Source organism: Sapajus apella, unplaced genomic scaffold (assembly GCF_009761245.1).
Source record: "Sapajus apella isolate SASKATOON/1434 unplaced genomic scaffold, GSC_monkey_1.0 scaffold2, whole genome shotgun sequence".
NCBI classification, from domain to species: domain Eukaryota; kingdom Metazoa; phylum Chordata; class Mammalia; order Primates; family Cebidae; genus Sapajus; species Sapajus apella.
The window spans coordinates 67,844,562-67,861,799 of NW_022436942.1; the positions used below are offsets into that span (position 1 = coordinate 67,844,562).

Genomic DNA, 17,238 nt, shown 5'->3' on the forward strand with positions numbered 1-17,238 from the left:
AGGATTTGCTGCCAGAGTACGGGCAGCTGCCTTGCAGAGTCCAGGCCTGAGCTTGGCACTGGGGGAGGCAGAGGTGGCAGGGCCTCCCGGCATGAAGTCCCCAGGCCTGAGTGCAGGGCTTGGCCCTGCCCCTCGGCATCTGCAGATTTCTGTCTCTTCATCTGTGCTGGGCCACGGGACCACCTTAGAGGGCAGCTGTGAGGCTTGGCATAACTGATAGCCAGTGGGCAGTAAACAGGAACTGCTATTTTTGCTCCTTATCCATCCTTTCATTCAGAGAGCTTCACTGCTCCGGGCCAGGCTCCCTGCCAGGTGCTGGGGACATGAAGATGAACAAGCCTCAGTTGCCTTGAAACGTGGCGTGTACGGAGGGAGAGGCCTCGAGTGCACCAGCTCAGCCACCCAACAAGTGCGTGTGGGTTAATCACCACAATGGAGGAATTCACAGTGCGTGGGCACTGTCCCAGAGGCAGGGGGCACAGCAGTGAACAAGCCAGACATGGGCCCTGCCCTGGGCCACCTCCAGTCTCTCAAAGGAAATCAGAGGTAGAAACAATTACTTCTGGCTGGAATAGCCAGGGAGGGCTCCCTGGAGGAGGCGGCACTTGTAATTGAACACTTTTGCCTATTATGAGAATCACAGGACACTGGTATCTGCTGTGTGTCAGACTGAGCTTCCTACTTTGGCATTTTGTTCTCTCATTTAATCCTCATATCCCTCTCTGAGGGGTGTTTTTATCCCTGTCGTGTGAATGAAGAAACTTAGGCTTGACGCTGTGAAGCGGCAGCCCTGGGCCACATGGCAGGCCCACAGAACCGCCTTCATTATCCACACAAGCTTTTGCCTCTCTGCTGCCTGTAAGGGTACTGGGCATGGGAGGATCCTCGGGCAGGGGCCAAGGGGACCCTATTCTGGGCCAGCTGTCTCCTTTATGAGCTTCATGACCTTCAGCAGGTCACCTTCCCTCACCCCTCCCAACCCAAACTCAGCCGTGTCCTTCGTAAATGTCAAGGATAGCAAATCTGTGGCAGGCCTGGCTTGCCTTACACCGCTGTGCCCTTGGCAGACATTGCCAATCAATTGCTGCCCTCTTCCCCTGCTGAGTTCTTCCCCTGACCTTGGGTTCCTTCCAGGGCACTATGCAGGCAGCGCCAATCAGCAGGGCCTGTGAGCTGAAACTGGTTGCCTGCCTGGCCTCAGTGAGCTCGGGGGTGCCTCTGGCCTATCTCCATGTGGCTCAGAGGACCAGGGGTACATAGTGAGGGATTCTGGGGGATCTCTGGGCATTCAGGTTGTTCTTAAGCCACAAGAGCCTTTTAGGTGAGAGGATCTGTTACCCTCCTCTAACCCCCCGGCTGTGTTCATCCGTGCAGATTCTGAGCGCTGACAATCTGGATGATAACAGTTAGCATGTATTGAGTTCTTCCCTAGAGCTAGGTCCTTCCCGGGTACTCTCTCATCATTCTGCAGAGCACCTGCAGCAAGCCTCCCTGCATCTCCAGGGAGAATTCTTAACCCATTTTAGAGATGAGGGAACTGAGGCTTGGCTCAATTAAGCAGAGTAGGGTCATGCACTTGTCATGTAGTCGAGTTGGCATTCACACCCAGGTCTCAAGGTTCACAGCCTGGGACGGGGCCGTGGGTGGCAAGCACACAGGGCAGCCTTCCCAGAAAAGATGTCATTTATTTGGAAACATTAAAGGCTGGTGGGCTTCTGATGAGCAGCTCTGGGAAGGGTGACCTTCTGGGCAGAGGGAACAGCATAAAAGGCAGCTCAGAGGCAGACAGATGAGTGTTTATTGAGGGAGCAGTGTGTAGCCAGATGTGGCTAGAATGTGGAGAGAGAGGACTGTGGAAGGAGCCAGGGCCGGGCTTGATGTTTGGACTTGGCCTTCCCATAGTAGGGGGCCCTGGCAGCCCTTTGAGCAGAGTAACAGTGAAGTCCTATCTAAGAGTACTTATTCAACAGTTCCATGAATTCTGGGTGAGGGTGCTTGAGCGGGGCTACCTTTGGTCTACTAGACGCTTTGGCCTAGCATACAGTAGGTAGGCATCCAATAAGTATTTAGTGAATGAATAAATGAATGACTACTCCCTGGTCTGAAATGCTTCTGACCTCTCCAGGGACCCAGCTGCAAGGAGGGGAGAGACCAGAGTCCCCCTCTCCAGGCCTGGCAGTGAGGGGCAGGCGAGGGGGCCAGGCAGGTACCTGGGACAGGGCTTCCCTTGCACCACTCGCCACCCTGCTGCCTGTCCCCAAGACTCCTTCTAGACCTTCCTGCTGGGCTGTCTGCACCTTTCGAGCCACGCCTGGCGGGCAGCGTGGGCCCAGCGCTTGGGGGGATGAAAGATGAAGGTTCATGACCATTTTTTAACTCAATAAAGGGAGAGACAAGCTGCAGGCTGCAGGCCGGAGATATAATTAGTTCACAGCAGTGGCGCTTTCTTGATTTAGCTTCTGAGAGAACAAGACAAGGATGTTATACCCAATTAGCAGTAACATCCAGTCGGAGCCTCAATAGGTGAGATAACAAGCTATTTTTATGACTTTTCTTTCCCAGCTTGGAGGAAGCGGGGAGGGGCTATCAGGGCCTTATTTCTTTTCATCAGGGAACAATTATTGGGGATCTCAGGATTTCCCAAAGCCAAATGATGCATTTGTTAACCCAAACAAGCCAGCATCCCAGGGTAGCAGCGGGGGGTGGCAAGCTGGCATTTCGAGCCCAGGGTGGGTGGGAGGGGTGCAGGCCCCTAGCCCCCATTCTGGAAGCCCTCTGAAAAGGTTCCCAGATGCAGACAGTGCATTGGCCAGGCAGGAGAAGCACAGGCCCTTGAGATATTCTTAGTACCTGCCTTGATTTCTCTACCTGCTTTCAAAGGGACATGAGGCCAGGCCAGTTTCCCTGGGGATGAGGAAGGAGCCAGTTTTGACTCTTGGCAGCCCTTGTTGGCACTGCTGTGGATTCTTTCTGCCAACTAGGCCAGAGGTTCTGGCACCTCAGGCTTGAACCTGCCATTGCACTTTGCCCACCAAACCCTCATTAATGGCTTGCCCCACCCGGCCCCCCTCCTGCCTGTCCTGGGTCTCGGACCCAGTCTCTGGCAAGGGCAGAGTGGTGATTAGCTCCTTTCTCTCCACCATCATTACCCTCGCAGTCAGGGCACCCAGCACTGGCCAAGTCCCTACTGGGCAGGGAAGCCCTGCCAGGCCCCACCCCAGCTGCCTGGCTGTGCTCCCACGCCTGGCGAAGGCTGGGGGATGCCCAGAGAGGGAGCTGGTAGGGCTGCTGTGACGCCCCGTTGGCCTGGGCCCCAAGCCCAGATCAGGTTCCTGGGCCTCTACCTGTCCTGCTGAATCTTGCCCCGCCCTGTCCTGTGTCCCGTCGCCCTGTCCTGTGTCCCATCTCCCTGTCAGTGCTGAGCTCCGCACTCCCGGTTCAGACGACTGACAAATCCAGCCATGCAAAGTGGGAGTTTAATTGCAAACAGTTTTTATGGATCATGGGCCCATCTGTGCCACCATATGCAAAAGAGAAAAAAAAAAATCCCCCTTTTTCTTCCTCCCACCCTACAAACTAACTCCAAAAGAAACAACTGCCAAGGTTTTTCCGGCTGGAACCAAGCAGAGAGCTGGGACCCATCCAGGGGGCTTCCTGCAGGGCAGGCCTGGTAAGACCAGAAGGCCAGATAGGGCAGGGAGGAGAGGATCCCAGGGGACCCACCCAGAAGTTGGGATCTGACTGCAGAGAGGCTACGACAGCCTCAGCAAACTGCTGGCAGTTCCCGAACCCACTGAGATCTCTCACAGCTCTGGGCCTTGGCACATGCTGTGCCACAGTTTGGGTAACAGGCCTGGGCTTTTCCAACTACCTGGCTGACATGCATGGCCTATAAGGCAGGGCTTGGCATGGAGTGGGCACTGCACAGTGTTCATGGAACATGTGAAAGAGCTGTGTCACGGGGCCCCAAGGACAAGGCACTTCCTCTCCCCTCTTTACCCAAGAAATGCAACTCCAGGAGGATGGGGCTGCCCAGGCCTCACAGACTCCCTTCTTCCCAGTGGTGCCTCTTGCCCTGGTGCCCAGCCTGGCTCTGCAGATGAATGCCACCTAAGATGGAAAGGACATTGGGTACTAGCAGCTGCCCTCCTCGGGCCCTCAGATGTGGCTTTCCCTGGAGCCTGCGTGGGCTTCTGAGAGGACTCACCTGAAACAACCTGCGGGGGTTCCATTCCCACACCACCTCATCCCAGCTGGATCACTTCAGACTGTCGGTCCTCCTGCTCTGTGCCTCAGTTTCTTCCTCTGTAAAGTGAGGGTGCTGGACGTAAAGTGCTTCTCTGCGTGTCATCTCTCTTATAAGGTGGGGGTGGGGCATTTGCACACTAATGTCTTCCCAAGTTTCTGATTGGGACACTCAATGTTGAATGAGTGAGTGAGTGAGTGAGTGAAGCAATGCATGAGGGAGGTATTTGGAAGGCTTTCCAGAGAGGAAACAGGACACAGGCACTTGGCTTGCCAAGAATTCAGGGTTTTTACTCCCTTTCTGATTGGCATCTGGAAACCACCCTGTGATCTATAGGAATGATGAACTCCATTCTACTGGGGGAAACTGAGGCTCAGAGAGATTGAGGGACTCCCCCAAGGCCATGCAGCTGAAAAGAAGCCAGAGCTGGGACTGGAGCCCTGGGCCAAGCAACTCCAGCTGGCCAAGTCCCCCCCCACACCCCACCCCCACGCTCAGGTGGGGATGGTCCAGCCCAGAGCTGGGAAGGAGCTTAGCCAAGGTTACACAGCAAGAAAGTAGCAGCCAGCATTTGTGGGCCACTTCCTACAACCATTTTACAGATGAGGAAATTGAGGAACTCCAACCCTAGAGCCAGACCAGCCAAGTCTTAAGTGCTCTTCCCTCCTCTCCTTCCCTCCCCCTCCCCTGGGTCTGCACCCTGTGGGTTCCCCATCTGCCTTACCAACTGTGTGAGCCAGCAGCCCGGCCCCAATCAGGGGTTCCGGTGCCCAAAGCTGGGCACCTTGCGCAGCCCTCTTGCAGCAGGTAACAGGGGAAAGTGGGACCCAGGTACCATCACCATTTCCTGGGAGCCAGGTGAGACCAGGCCAGGCACCAGGCAGCCCATTCCCCACCCATAGTGATCACCAGCTCCCATCGTAATCATTAAAACTATTAGAAGGAAACGTTCGCTTGAAGCAAATGTCAGGCGCCGAGTTGTGCTTTGTAAACGCTCACAATTAATGCCAATCAGGCCCGGAAAAAAGCCGGCCCGGAATCCTGTCTGTTTCGTCTCATTTGTCAGCTGGTGCTGCTCCATGTTGCACATTTTCATACAATTGCTATAAACATAAAAGGGAAACTCCACAGTGTTTCCGGGCACCCGGATGGTGTGCACCAGCTTAATTACTTGGTATTCTGCTGTTCACTTGGCCGCCCTGAGCTGGTGGGAGGGAGAAAGGGGGACTTTGTGTGGCAGGACAAGGGTTCCTGGGGGTCAGCCAGGGAGATGGGTCAGGCTGCTGGCCTGGGCCTCCTGCCCCGTCCTCTGCAGGCCACGTGACCCACAAGCTGAGCTGGGAAACGACAAAGTTGCTTAAAAAAAAGTTGGCAAAATTGTCAGGTAGAAAAGGGGTTCAGAGTCTACCAGACTTGGTTTGAAATCCCTATTCCATCTCCTGGAATGACTCATCAGGTTTAATGGTCCACTTCCTGCATGCCAAGCATGGGGCCTCAGTTTTCCTCATCTGTGAGTTGGGGGTAACAGCCCAGTGGTCAACATGTCAAGCCTGTTGGGGCCTGGGGACATTGTGGTGTGGTTTGGTTTTCCCCTTTGGTTGCCACACAGACCCTGTGAGGGCGAGCTGTCCCTCTTAGCTGAGTGTGAGGGCCAGAGTCCCAGGCAGGAAGTGGTGGAGCCAGGACCTGGGTCCGGATTGCTGGCTCTGGGGCTGTAACCATTGTACCATCCTCCCGCACCCACCCCAGGCAGCCACAGGGCTGAAAGAAGATGCGATGTCTACAGGTCCCAGCATGCAGTAGGTGTTTGGTACACAGTGGCTGCTGTCTAACCACTGCCTGGAAATGGGCGGGGGACAGCAGAGGGCTCAGGCCTGGCCTGAGGGTCAGCACCAACCAATGTGGACCTTGCTGGGTGGTGGGTGCAAATGGAGTGGTCCAGAAGCAGGAGTGGTTCCCTCTTCCCTCGGGGCCTACCAGGCCAGGACTGAGGAGGGAGGTGCTGAGAACATGCCTGGCCAAGTTCCCAGGGGACTCCTGCCCACCCTCGTCTGCCCTTGCCTTGCACCTGGCTCTGAGGTGCTGGGTGTGACTGTGCCCCAGGCCCCATGTTGCCTCACGAGACCTCTGATGGCCCAGAAGGTTGGGTGTGCTGTTGTATGGTCCCCATTGTACAGATGAGGAAGCAGAGATCCAAGCCAACCCAAGCTGGCAGGGCTGGGAGGGTGGATGCGGGAGCCGGCTCCTGCACAGCTTCCTCGGTCCAAAGTCTTAAGAACCTTCTTAGCCCCCTCCCTGTAGAGACTGGACATGGCCCTGACGCACCTTACACGCCCTCCCCAGGGCCCTTTTGAGCTCTCCAGCTCTCTGTGGTCAGGGTCTTCTGAGGCCAGGCTGGGACACACTGGCCTTTGTGTGAGCTTGGGCTGGGCCGGGCGGCCAGTGGAGTGGGGAGAGGGCAGTGCAGCCTGGCTGGTCGGGAACAAATGCTCAGAGCGGGAATAGAGGCCCCTTTGTGTGCCTCTCAGAGGGGGACGGGGTGCTGCCAGCTGCCACCCCGTGTGATCATGGAGGCCTGAGCCCTCCACAGAGGTTTGTCTGACACCTCCAGGGGACCGGCCAGGGAGCCTGTCATCCTCAGCTCTGCCTCCTCTTGTCACTATTCTGTGTTCCTCTTGTTTTCTGGAGGTCTCTGGCTGCTAGAGGAGCCACGGGCAGCCATTAACCTGGTTTGCTGTAGGCCTGCTGTGTGCCCGCACGGAGCCTGACACTCCACCCACCCTGCAGGCAAGGGGCGGTAGTCTCATGTCTCAGATTAAGACACTGAGGTTCAGTGAGGAGAGGCGACTCACCTCTCTGGCATGTGGTCACGCGTTGAGGATGTGGCTGACTCCAGAGCTTTCTCTGTCCATGGAGTTGCCCTTTGTGTCATGCCCCAGGGGTCCAGGTTTGCACTTCAAGGTGTTCATTCCCCAGGGTGGGCTGGGGGAAGAGCAGAGATAGGTGCTGGGGACTGGGCTTCCCAGGTCCACTCCACCACCAAGTTCTGGCAGAAACCAGCAGGAAGGCTACAGGTGTCTCCGTTCCCTGGGTGGGCACTGGGTGTCCACCCGTCCCTCAATCGCAGCCAGACTCTGGGCTAGTGGCTGCAGGGCATTCATGAACAAGCCCAGGGCCCTGTTGAGAGCTACCATACCTGTTCAGCCCACTCTAAGCCTCGATCTCCTTAGCTGGGAAATGGAAATGAAAGAGAACCCTCCCGAGGGCTACTGGGGGATGTAGTCCCAGGACATGGGCAAAGTGTGAGCTTGGTGCCTGAGCACCCTCAGGCCTTGTGGGTGTAGGCTGACGTTTCTTGGCACTCCTGCCTCCTGGGAGCGGGAGAGTATGAGCTACAGCAGTGGGTGGGTGGTGGGTGCTGAGGTCCCTCTCAGGAGCATACACATGCACCAGGGACTGTCCCATTGGGTCCCTGCCACAGCCGCACTTTACATACAAGCAGTGTGATCAGAGAGCTAAGATGACTCGTCAGGGGTTCCAGGGTCCCAAGGAGACAACATGGGGACTGTGGCTTCTAGTGAGGCCCAGCCCTTAGTCTCTTCCTGATTCCTGTTTAGCCTAGTCAGCAGCATTCCACTGTAGACACAGAGTCCCTTTTCTGAGCCCAGCCCCGTAGGAGAGCAGAGCCATGCAGGATGCCCACAAAGGCCAGTCAGCCTCCTGCAGCAAATCCCAGCCACCTGGGATGAGCTTGCACCTGCCAGGGCATGCCTTCCTCTGTGCCTTTGCTCAGGCTGGGGCATCTGCCATGTGTACCCTCACGGCCAGTCCTGTGGGACACTGGGTGCCCACCGGGAATCCAGTCCTCGCACGGCACAGTCATACCCTGGGCTTTAGAGTCCAGCAGGCCTCCAGCCCACACACATGTGCCTTCTCTGTGGGGCTAAGGGTCTGGTACCTGTTGTCCTCCTCGAGAGCCACACCCAAGCCCTTTTCACCTCTCTCCCACCTCTTCATGCACAGTATGGCACATGGTAGGCATTCAGTGAAGTCGGAACCAAAGATTCGGTCCAGCCCTCAGAGACCTGGTCCCCACCTAGCGGCAGAGATGGACACAAACAGGTCAGTGACACGGCTACACATCCAAGGATGGAGTCAAGGCAAGACACCCACAGAGCAGGGAGCCCCCCGTCCCATCTCCAACACAAACTGAACCCCTACTACACTCCTGAAAACTCGCTGTCTCCTTTCAGTCCTCCCAGGGCAAGGCAGCGGTGTTACAGGTGAAAAAAGAGGCTCGCACAGCCAGGTACTGACAGGTCACACAGCTGCCAAGGGCGCCTTGGACATCCCAACTCAAAGCCCCATGTCCTTCTCCAGGGTGGAAAACTCAGGTACCCGGGGGCCACACAGGTAACAGGAGGAGCAAAGCCGCTGCAGCCAGCTTTAGGACACATCAGCTCAGGGCTTCCAGAACGGCCAGGTTCGGGTTTTTCCCCAAGAGAAAGCAGACAATAAGAATTGTAGGTAGAATTCTAGTTTTTATTTTTCCTTTGGACACTGGCAAACACATCACAAGTTTTTAAAATGCAGTGAACTGGGCAAAGAAAAAAGGTGTGGGCAGATTTGTGCCCTTCAGTGAGCCTGTATTGTCTGGGTGAGGGGCATGCTGGGAGTCTCAGGACAGCTTGCCTTCCCCATCCCCGGTCAGCAAGAGCCCTCGGAACCCAGTGGCATCGCCCCAAGCCCCTCAAAACACCCCCAGCCGCCGCCTTCACCACCAGAGGCAGGAGGCAGGGCTCAGGCCCCACGAGGGCACCACCCAAATAGCTATAATCAGCAGCCTCGCCAAGACTTCAAACTCACCCAATTATCCTGCGAGGGGAAAAAAAACACAAAATGAAAACAAATTAACATGTTTGCATAGAAGCCGCTGCAGCAACACACACAGACGCGCGCACGCATGCACATGCTGGCGCATGCCCCAGCAAGGCTGGAAGACACCGCCACCCCCGTTCCCCGGGCCTGGCACCCACCCGGACCAAAATGCCGGAGCAGGCCCAGCAGCTGGCTTGTCCCCAGACCTGACTGGGGTGGGGCTGCCTGCGAGGTACTACCTCTGGCACCTGCCCACAAAGCGGGGTTCCTGCACCCCACACCATTCATTTAGTGCCACAAGACTCGCCTCATCAGACTCACTGAGCCCCTATTAGTGCCTTTGGGCTCTGTGCCAGGCGCTGCCTTTGCCCTTGCCCTTGGGTCACTCAGACAAGCTCAGATACTCCCTTTTCTGGGAAGTGGCCTGTCCTTAGAAGGACCCCTCTTCTTTAGGCCTCTGAAGCTCCCTCTGACCCGGGACTGGGGTTGCATGGGTGTGCATCTGGTCATCTTTGCTGTATTTGGTTCTTCTCTGGGTTCCTACAGGTGCTCAGGCAGGGTTTGGCGACTGCACCCATTGGAGCATCCCCTCCCACTTGTAAGGCGCATTTGGGGCCTTGTCCCTGGCATTAAAGGATAAACTCCTGGAAGGAATTGGGGCTTAGGTCCTGGGGTTCAGGGATCCCCAGCCTCCTCCTGCTGCTGTGTCAGCACAGGCAGTCCCTTCACCCCTCTGTGCCCGGCACTGTCATCTCCTGGGGTGAAAGCTGGGCGGGCAGTGCATGAGTGCTACGCTGCACGTGTTCATCGCCCAGTTCATCCTCACTACGGCTGGTGAGGGCGGTGTGGTTTCTACTTCTGTGTTTCATATGGAGAAACTGAGTCCCCAAGGGACTCATGGCTTACTCAAGACAGCCCTGCTAGTGAATAACAGAGACAGGGTTTAAACTGAGTTCTGGATTTTGTCTTAGCTGAAGTGCTGTTTCACACTTCCTAGGCGCTGCCTGTCAGGAGCCAGAGGGACAGTGCCTCATGGGTCTGGGGAGTGAGGGCTACTAAGATGCCGTGGTGGTGGTGGGATGGGTGACCCAGCTGGCGGCAGGATCACCCCTTTGGCGTGCTGGGGAAGTAACCCAGCGCCTACCCTCGGAGCGGCCAGTCCTGTGGGACACTGGGTGCCCACTGGGAGTCCAGTCCTCGCATGACACAGCCATGCCCTGGGCTTTAAAGTCCAGCAGGTCTAGTTCCCATCCAGACCCCACCAGGTACAAATCCTGTTCCTCTCGGAGCCTCTACCCTGCTGGAGAATGGGAGGCGTGGATGTATTCACACTCAAGGGATGGTCTTCCAGCTCCGTGTGAGGTGAGGCATGGCACCCAGTACACAATTGCTGCTCCATGAAGCCACCTCCTGCCCAGACCTCCAGCAGGAGAGGCCCTTTCCCTTATCCAGAAGCTTTCTAGCCCTGGAGCCTCCATGACACAGTCTCGGGGTGGGGGTTGGTGGGTGACACTGGGCCTGGAAGAGGCTCTTGCCCCCTCGCTGCTAGCTCTGCCCCTCTGCCCGCCCGTATAGAGGGTCTCTGGGGCCTAGGTGTTCTGCATGTGTGGAGGGGTTTGTCAGGTTGAGATGACAAACTACAGTGAAAAGACTGGGGAGAGACCCTGAACTGTGAAGCCTGGACCATAGGGGAAGTGTGAAAATACAAGTCCCACCCCAGCGCTCTGTCTGTTCAGATGGGATTTACTGAGCATCTACTGTGTGTCTGGCCTTGGAATAGAAAGAGACCAGAGAGGGGTCTGTGAGGCCTGAGGCCCAGCCCTCTCACTGCTGTGCACTTTGGGCAGCCACACAGTCTCCGGCACAAGTGTTCTCACGCAGGGCTGTGGCCACATCACAGTATGAGGACGTTAGTTCCTCGGTGGTTGAGCATGTAGGTCTGCAGTGCCCCTCCCCAAACCCTGAGGGGGTAGGGCAAGGGCCACTTCCAGTGGTCATCGTGAAGCTGTCTATGACCCCCTCACTCCCAGGCTTCTGAGGCTCTGAATGCCGAGGCTGGGGGCCGGGTGGGAGGAGGTTCTTTCCCCCTCATTAAAAAAGTCATGTTCATCTCTTAGTATTCGGAAATAAGTCTGACGAAGAAAAGAAAATTCAGCCGACATCTAACTGCCCAGAACTAACACTTGGTCTCATGTGGGGACGTTTTGCCCAGGTGCTGGGCATTCAGGGAGTGTCTGATTCCGCCTTGCATAAATGACCCCCCTTGGTGGAGCAGTGCTCAGTGAGTGGATGCATGGGCCCCGTCAAGCCCAGCGCCCAGTCCCAGGAAGGGCCACTCCGTGCTAAGCCTGTCCTGGGCTCCTGGGCACCACCTGCCCTCCCGCCTGCCCAGCAGCCCATTGTCTGGCATGTGGGGGCGCGGAGCAGCCGTTGTTCTGCACACATCTGATCCCGTCTTTTCCACATCAGATCATTTGTAACCGTCACCAGGCAATAGGGCCCATCGCTGATTCAATCTCAGCTTTGTGCTGTCACAGCCGTTTTTCTGCGCCAGGCTGATTTTGAAAGGAGGCCCATCCTCTGGGCCCACTTTTCAGAAGAGGGGAGGTGGGTGGAGGGAGCTGTGTGTGTGTGTGTGTGTGTGTGTGTGTGTGTGTGTACGTACACACAGGACAGTTTCCCCCACACATGTATGCGCGCACACACACACACACACACATTCCACTGCTGCAGCTAATCACCGAGAGTAGAATTTGGAATGAGGTAGATGGACAAGGGCCCCAGGCCAGGCCCGTCATCCCCACCTCCGTCCCACCTGCCACCCTGAGTGCCTACTGTGTGCCCCAGCATGCAGACACAGTAGAACTTGCATTCTGGTGGAAGAGACAGACACTAAACTGTTCCTCAAGATAATTTCAGAGCAATAATGACAGTGAAAGAATTGCTGTGGTGATGGGACAGTGGCCAGGGCAGAAGGTTGCCAGCTTGACCAGGTGGTCAAGGGGGGTCTCTCGGAGAAGGGGATGTTTGAGCTGAAGTGTGAATGAGGAAATGGAGCTGACATGGAGAGTGGGGGAGGGGCGTGAACTGGGACGGCGTGGCATTGCACTGTCCACAGGTGGCAGTGAGCATTTGCAGTGGGGCAAGTCTGAACTGAACTGAGATGTCCTCTTGGCGTAAAATCCATCCCAGGTTTCAAAGACTTAGAATAAAAACAAGAACATAAAATATCTCAGGAATTTTTTAATATTGATTACGTATTGAAATGATACTATTTTGGATCTATTAGGTGAAATATATTAAATTTAATTTCCTCTGTTACTGCTAGAAAATTTCCAATTGCAAATGAGGCTCCCATTATTACATATTTCTATGGACAGCATCGGTGTAAGGTATTTAGGTAGCGGCAAAACCCTAAGTGCAAAAGCCCTGGGGTGGGGCCTTGGTTAGCCTGTGAGAGGACCAGAAAGACAGCCAGTGTGTCTGAGCAGGGTTAGCACAGGACAGGGACAGTGCAGATAGACAGTGGGAAAGGGATTCACGCAGGTTCTTCAAGGATACTGTTTGAAATGCCACGGAAGGCTGGCAGGATGGCTCATACCTATAATTCCAGCACTTAGAGAGACCGAGGTGAGAAGATTGCTTGAGGCCAGGAGTTCGAGACCAGCCTAGGCAACATAGTGAGATCCCATGTTTACAAAAAATAATAATTGGCTGGGCGTGGTGGTGCACGACTGTAGTCCCAGCTACTTGAGAGGCTGAGGCAGGAGGATCCCTTGAGCCCAGGGGTGAGCTGCAGTAAGCCATGATCGAACCACTGCACCCCACCCTGGGCAACACAGCAAGGCCCCATCTCTTTAAAAAAAAAAAAAAGAAAAAAGAAAAGAAAATGCCGTGGAAGCCACTAGGTGAGTTCTGAGCAGGGAGAGGAGTGAGCTACACACAGAAAGGCTTGGTCCACCTCCCGTGAGGTGGAGATTGATGGCAGGGAGGCAATGGGGCACAGGGACAGGTGGGAATCCGTTGAAGAGTCACTGCCGGGGCCTGCTAGTGAATTGGCTCCACCAGATCTGGCTCTGCACAAAGCTCACTGCTTCTTGTGGCTCCTGGATTTCCAGGCCTCTGGGGCATCCTGTCTCTCCCTGCACCATCTCCACCTCCCCAGCAGCTGTTCCCGGTCATGTCAGTGCATTTACAAAGAGCTCCAGTCGCCTGTCTCCAGGTGGTCAGAGGTTGAAATCCCTTTTGAAAAGTTCTTAAAAACAGAAGTGATGCATGTTCATTGTGGAAAAATTAGAAATACAGAGAAGCACAAAGAAGAAAAAAAAATTCGCCAGAGTTAACCATCAGCTGCTAGGCTGTGATGGGGGAGGGGGTTGAACCCAGGTGATCTGGCTTCAGCACTTTCTAAATCATGGTGCCTGTGGCTGGGTGACCTGGAGGGAGCTCCCTGACCATAGAAGGGGTTAGAGACATGGCGCCCCTCTACCCTCACTCTCAGGAGAGGTGGAAAGCTGGAGACTGGTCCACACATGGATGGTGAGTGGCATTTGACTCTTGGAGGTTTAAATAAAGCAAACACTGAGAGAGCTCACGCACTCTGGGATGTGGAGTGATGGCTTTGCCATTTGGGCCGAGTGTCCTGTCGTGTTTCCTAACCCCTGCCTTGAAGTCTCCACTCATTTCTGCCCCATCCTGACCCCCAGAAGCATCTGTTGATCTTAGCATGGGGCTAAAAGCTAATGCCAGCCCTGGCCAGCCACTTTTGTCGGCTCTCCTTCCCTGACCTGGGTCACTCCATCTTTTAAACAATCTTGGGCCATTCTTGCACAGGGACCTGGTCTTCTTCCTTCCCACCCCTTGGGGCCTGAATTCTCAAACCCTGTCTGGCCCAGGCCTACCTTTTTGTGGGGCTTTCCTGTCTGCTCCACCAACCAACCAGCCCCGTGGTCCTGGACGGCGTCTCTTCTTCTCTGTTTCCTCGTGGGTACGATGGCAGTCGTTCTTTCTCCCGATTGTGGCATGGGTTACGTGAGGTGACGTCTGTAAAGTGCTGAGCCCATGGAGGACACTAAAAATAAAAACTAGCTCCTATTATTTATTGCTCTATTAGATTTTCCTCCTTCCCTTTTGCCTCTTTTAACCCTGAATTGTGGGCGCAGGGACTGGGGAATAGGTGGGAAGAAGGCTGGAGATTCTGGGCCCTCCCCCATCTCCACTGTGGGTCTGACCTTTGCCTGTTGCACACAGTGTTCCATCTTCCGGGATCCCAGTGTCATCTGGTGGCATCCCTCCCTCCCTCTCTTGGTCTCCATTTCCATGTTGTTTCTCCAGATTCTGTGACTACCTCTAAAAAAAAACTGGGCCGGGGGATTTCGGCTGAGCTCCCAGCCCCATTATGGCATTGTAGTACTGAAGCTGTTCAGTATCAATTCTCAGATCTCCCCACTCCCCCTTTACTGGAAGGTGACGATGGAGACTTGACTGACAATGTTCATTACAGAGCCGAGGTTGGAACTAGGAGAATAGAGGCTCAGCCTGCCCCTGACTCCAAACTTCGTACCTTAGGATCTCTGGCTCTCAGGGAAGAGTGAAACTCTCCCTCAGAGGTTCGTGGCTCTGGAAGAGGGCCAGCCAGGCCTGTTGCCAGTGGCAGTGACTACCCCTCCTCCCAGCACTTTCTCTGAGTCCCTGCCCTGAAGCAGCACTAGTGCACAGGAAACAGATCTCCCCACCGGGAGGTTCAGGGGCTCCCTGCCTGGCCCTGCATAGATGGGGTGCTCTCAATTACTCACCAGGAGGGTTTGCCCTCCAGCAGCCTGGAGCTCCTTCATGCTCTGTTTGCTCCTCTCTTTCAAGTCTCCATGTGGTTGCCTGTGCAGTCCCTTCTGTGGGATCCTCCCCTTCCTCTGGCTTTTTCCTACTTACCTGTTGATGACGGCCATGAACAAAGCTAACAACAGGTACCACTTAGGCAGCTACCACAAGGACCCTGGCACTTTGTTGTAAGGAAGGAACCCCTCTTGCAGGCACAAAAACTGAGGCTCAGAGAGGAGGATGGATTTGCCCCAAGCCCACAGGGTTAAGGTATAAAGCTCAGACATCCTGATGTGAAGTCAGGGAGAGATGCTGTCACTCTGCTTATGAGGCAGCTGGTGTGTCTTTCCATCTTGACACCCCCAGGCCAGGTAGGGTGAACCCATCATGGCTACCGCTTGTCTCCCTGTCTTGTAATCACCCCTCTGATGCCTCCCATCCTCTCAGGGTCTGTCACTGCCCCAGCATCTAGCACAGGGCCTGGCCTAGCACACAGTTGGTGCTTAATCTGCCATGCTGTCCCCAGTGGTCAGAGTGCTGACAGAGGCACATTGCAGTTGTCAGTTCCCATGGCGACTGACATCACTGAGCTCTCAGGCTGTGTCCCGCCCCTTTCTCCGGGGCTCCTGCGCTGGGAGCTGGCCGTGGTGCTGACAGGCCTGGGCATGGCCGCCCACCCCCAGACCCCAGCCCTGTGTCCCAGTAGGACACTTTCTGTGGCCTGCTCTGCCCCGACTTCCAGGATAGCCTCTTGCCCATCCTTTGTTCAGAAGACGTTTTTCTGAGGGCCCCTGTGCTCGGGTACTGCTATAGCACTGTGAACCCATGGAGGAAGGATCAAGGAGAGCCACATGGGATTCCAGTCATTCGATGATTCATCAAACATTTATCATGCACCTTGCATGTCTTGGAGAAACCCTCAGGAACCCAGACTCCAATTGAAGTTCGAGTAGTAAGTGGTAGAGAGCTTTGGGGATCGCATGGGCAAAGGCCCGTAAGCGTGCAGGTGAGAGGCTTGCGCATAGGGAAGCCCAGCTCAGGACTCTGGCTGCCACCCAGAATTGGTGATTGCATTTTACTTTTTGGTCTCCCCTTTGGCTCAGAAAGACCGGCACCTCTGGCTCCAGTGCCCAGCCCAGAACCAGGCACAGTGGAGGGGCGTTGGAGCCAGGCAGGGGACTGGCATATTTGTGCTGAGAACCAAAGAGCCAGGTATGCTCTGTGACCAGGTTTGCAGCATTTTAGAGAGCCCCCTGGCCTGCTGGGGCTGGGGGCAGATATAGTGATAATCCTGGCAGGAGATGAGGCCTTCTATTCAAGGGGACAGTACCTCCCCAACCCCCAATCTTAAAAAATAAAAGTAAAAATCCCCTTCTGGTGCTTCGGCCCAAATGGCAGTGGGAAATAATCACTTTTCACAGGCCCCTTATCCACAGCCAAGCCCTGTGCCAGTTTAATCAGCAGTGCCGGTGTGACTTGAAGAATCCCCGGCTTGAGAGATCAGGAGAGGGGTTAAAGAAAATTACCCTCGCCTCCTCCATGCTAATGTAATCTCTAACCAGATCTGCCTAGCCGCAGCTCAAATTGCTTTTTAGATTAACATTTAATTATTAACAGGGTCCCTTGGAAGGCCTCCGGCTCAGAGCAGGGATGGGGGAGGGAGCGGCAGGAGGGAGGTGGGGGTGGGCTTCCACTCTGGCTGCCTTGCTGAGACAAGTGGGGTGGGAGAGAGAAGGAGGAGTAGGGGAGAGGGGTCAGGAAGGGAGAGAGAAAGAGAGACAGCAGGAAGGAGGAGAAGGGGAGCATCAGGACAGGGAGGCAGATGGAGTTAGGGATGAGATGGGAGAGGAAGGAGACAGGCAGTGGATCTTCTCTGGTGGGAGCTCCAAAGGGAGTTGGAGGAAGCCTGCACCTAGATTCCCGAGGACATTCCTGGGCTGGGCAAGGGTCCCACCACTCTTCCATCCTGACCAGAAGCAGGTTTGCTGCCCCTCGCTATATAGAGTGGACTGGACTTTCTGAGACTTTCTACTCTATTGGCTCAGCTCGTGGTACTGGGACCAACACAGAGAAGTGACCCGTTGAGGGCCACCCCACCAGGGTCTGACCCCAGTATTCCCAATCCAGCACTTATTCTCTTTCCCGGGCCCTGGGCCTCCCACCACCACTTCAGGCTCCTGTCTGCCTTTGGGGCAGGCTGTGTGGCCAGGCAGTGTGCAGAGACTTCAATTCCAGCCGAGGGATGGAGGTAAGAACTGCGGGAGGGCTCCCTCACCACCTGCCTGTACTGCCACCAC

At 55.4% G+C, this 17,238-nt stretch overlaps 1 protein-coding gene and 1 long non-coding RNA gene across 3 annotated transcripts in view; one reads left to right on the forward strand and one right to left on the reverse strand.

Moving 5' to 3' along the window:
• FAM222A (family with sequence similarity 222 member A) overlaps positions 1 to 17,238 on the forward strand; it is a 55,509-nt gene that overhangs the window by 6,600 nt on the left and 31,671 nt on the right. The gene's annotated exons all lie outside the window — the stretch shown is intronic.
• Positions 12,938 to 17,238, reverse strand: part of LOC116566580 — a 47,762-nt gene continuing 43,461 nt past the window's right edge. The window contains exons 2-3 of the long non-coding RNA XR_004275920.1: positions 14,356 to 14,473; positions 12,938 to 14,195 (exon numbers count right to left, since the gene is read on the reverse strand). This is a non-coding gene — a long non-coding RNA (uncharacterized LOC116566580). The remainder of the gene's footprint in view (positions 14,196 to 14,355; positions 14,474 to 17,238) is intronic.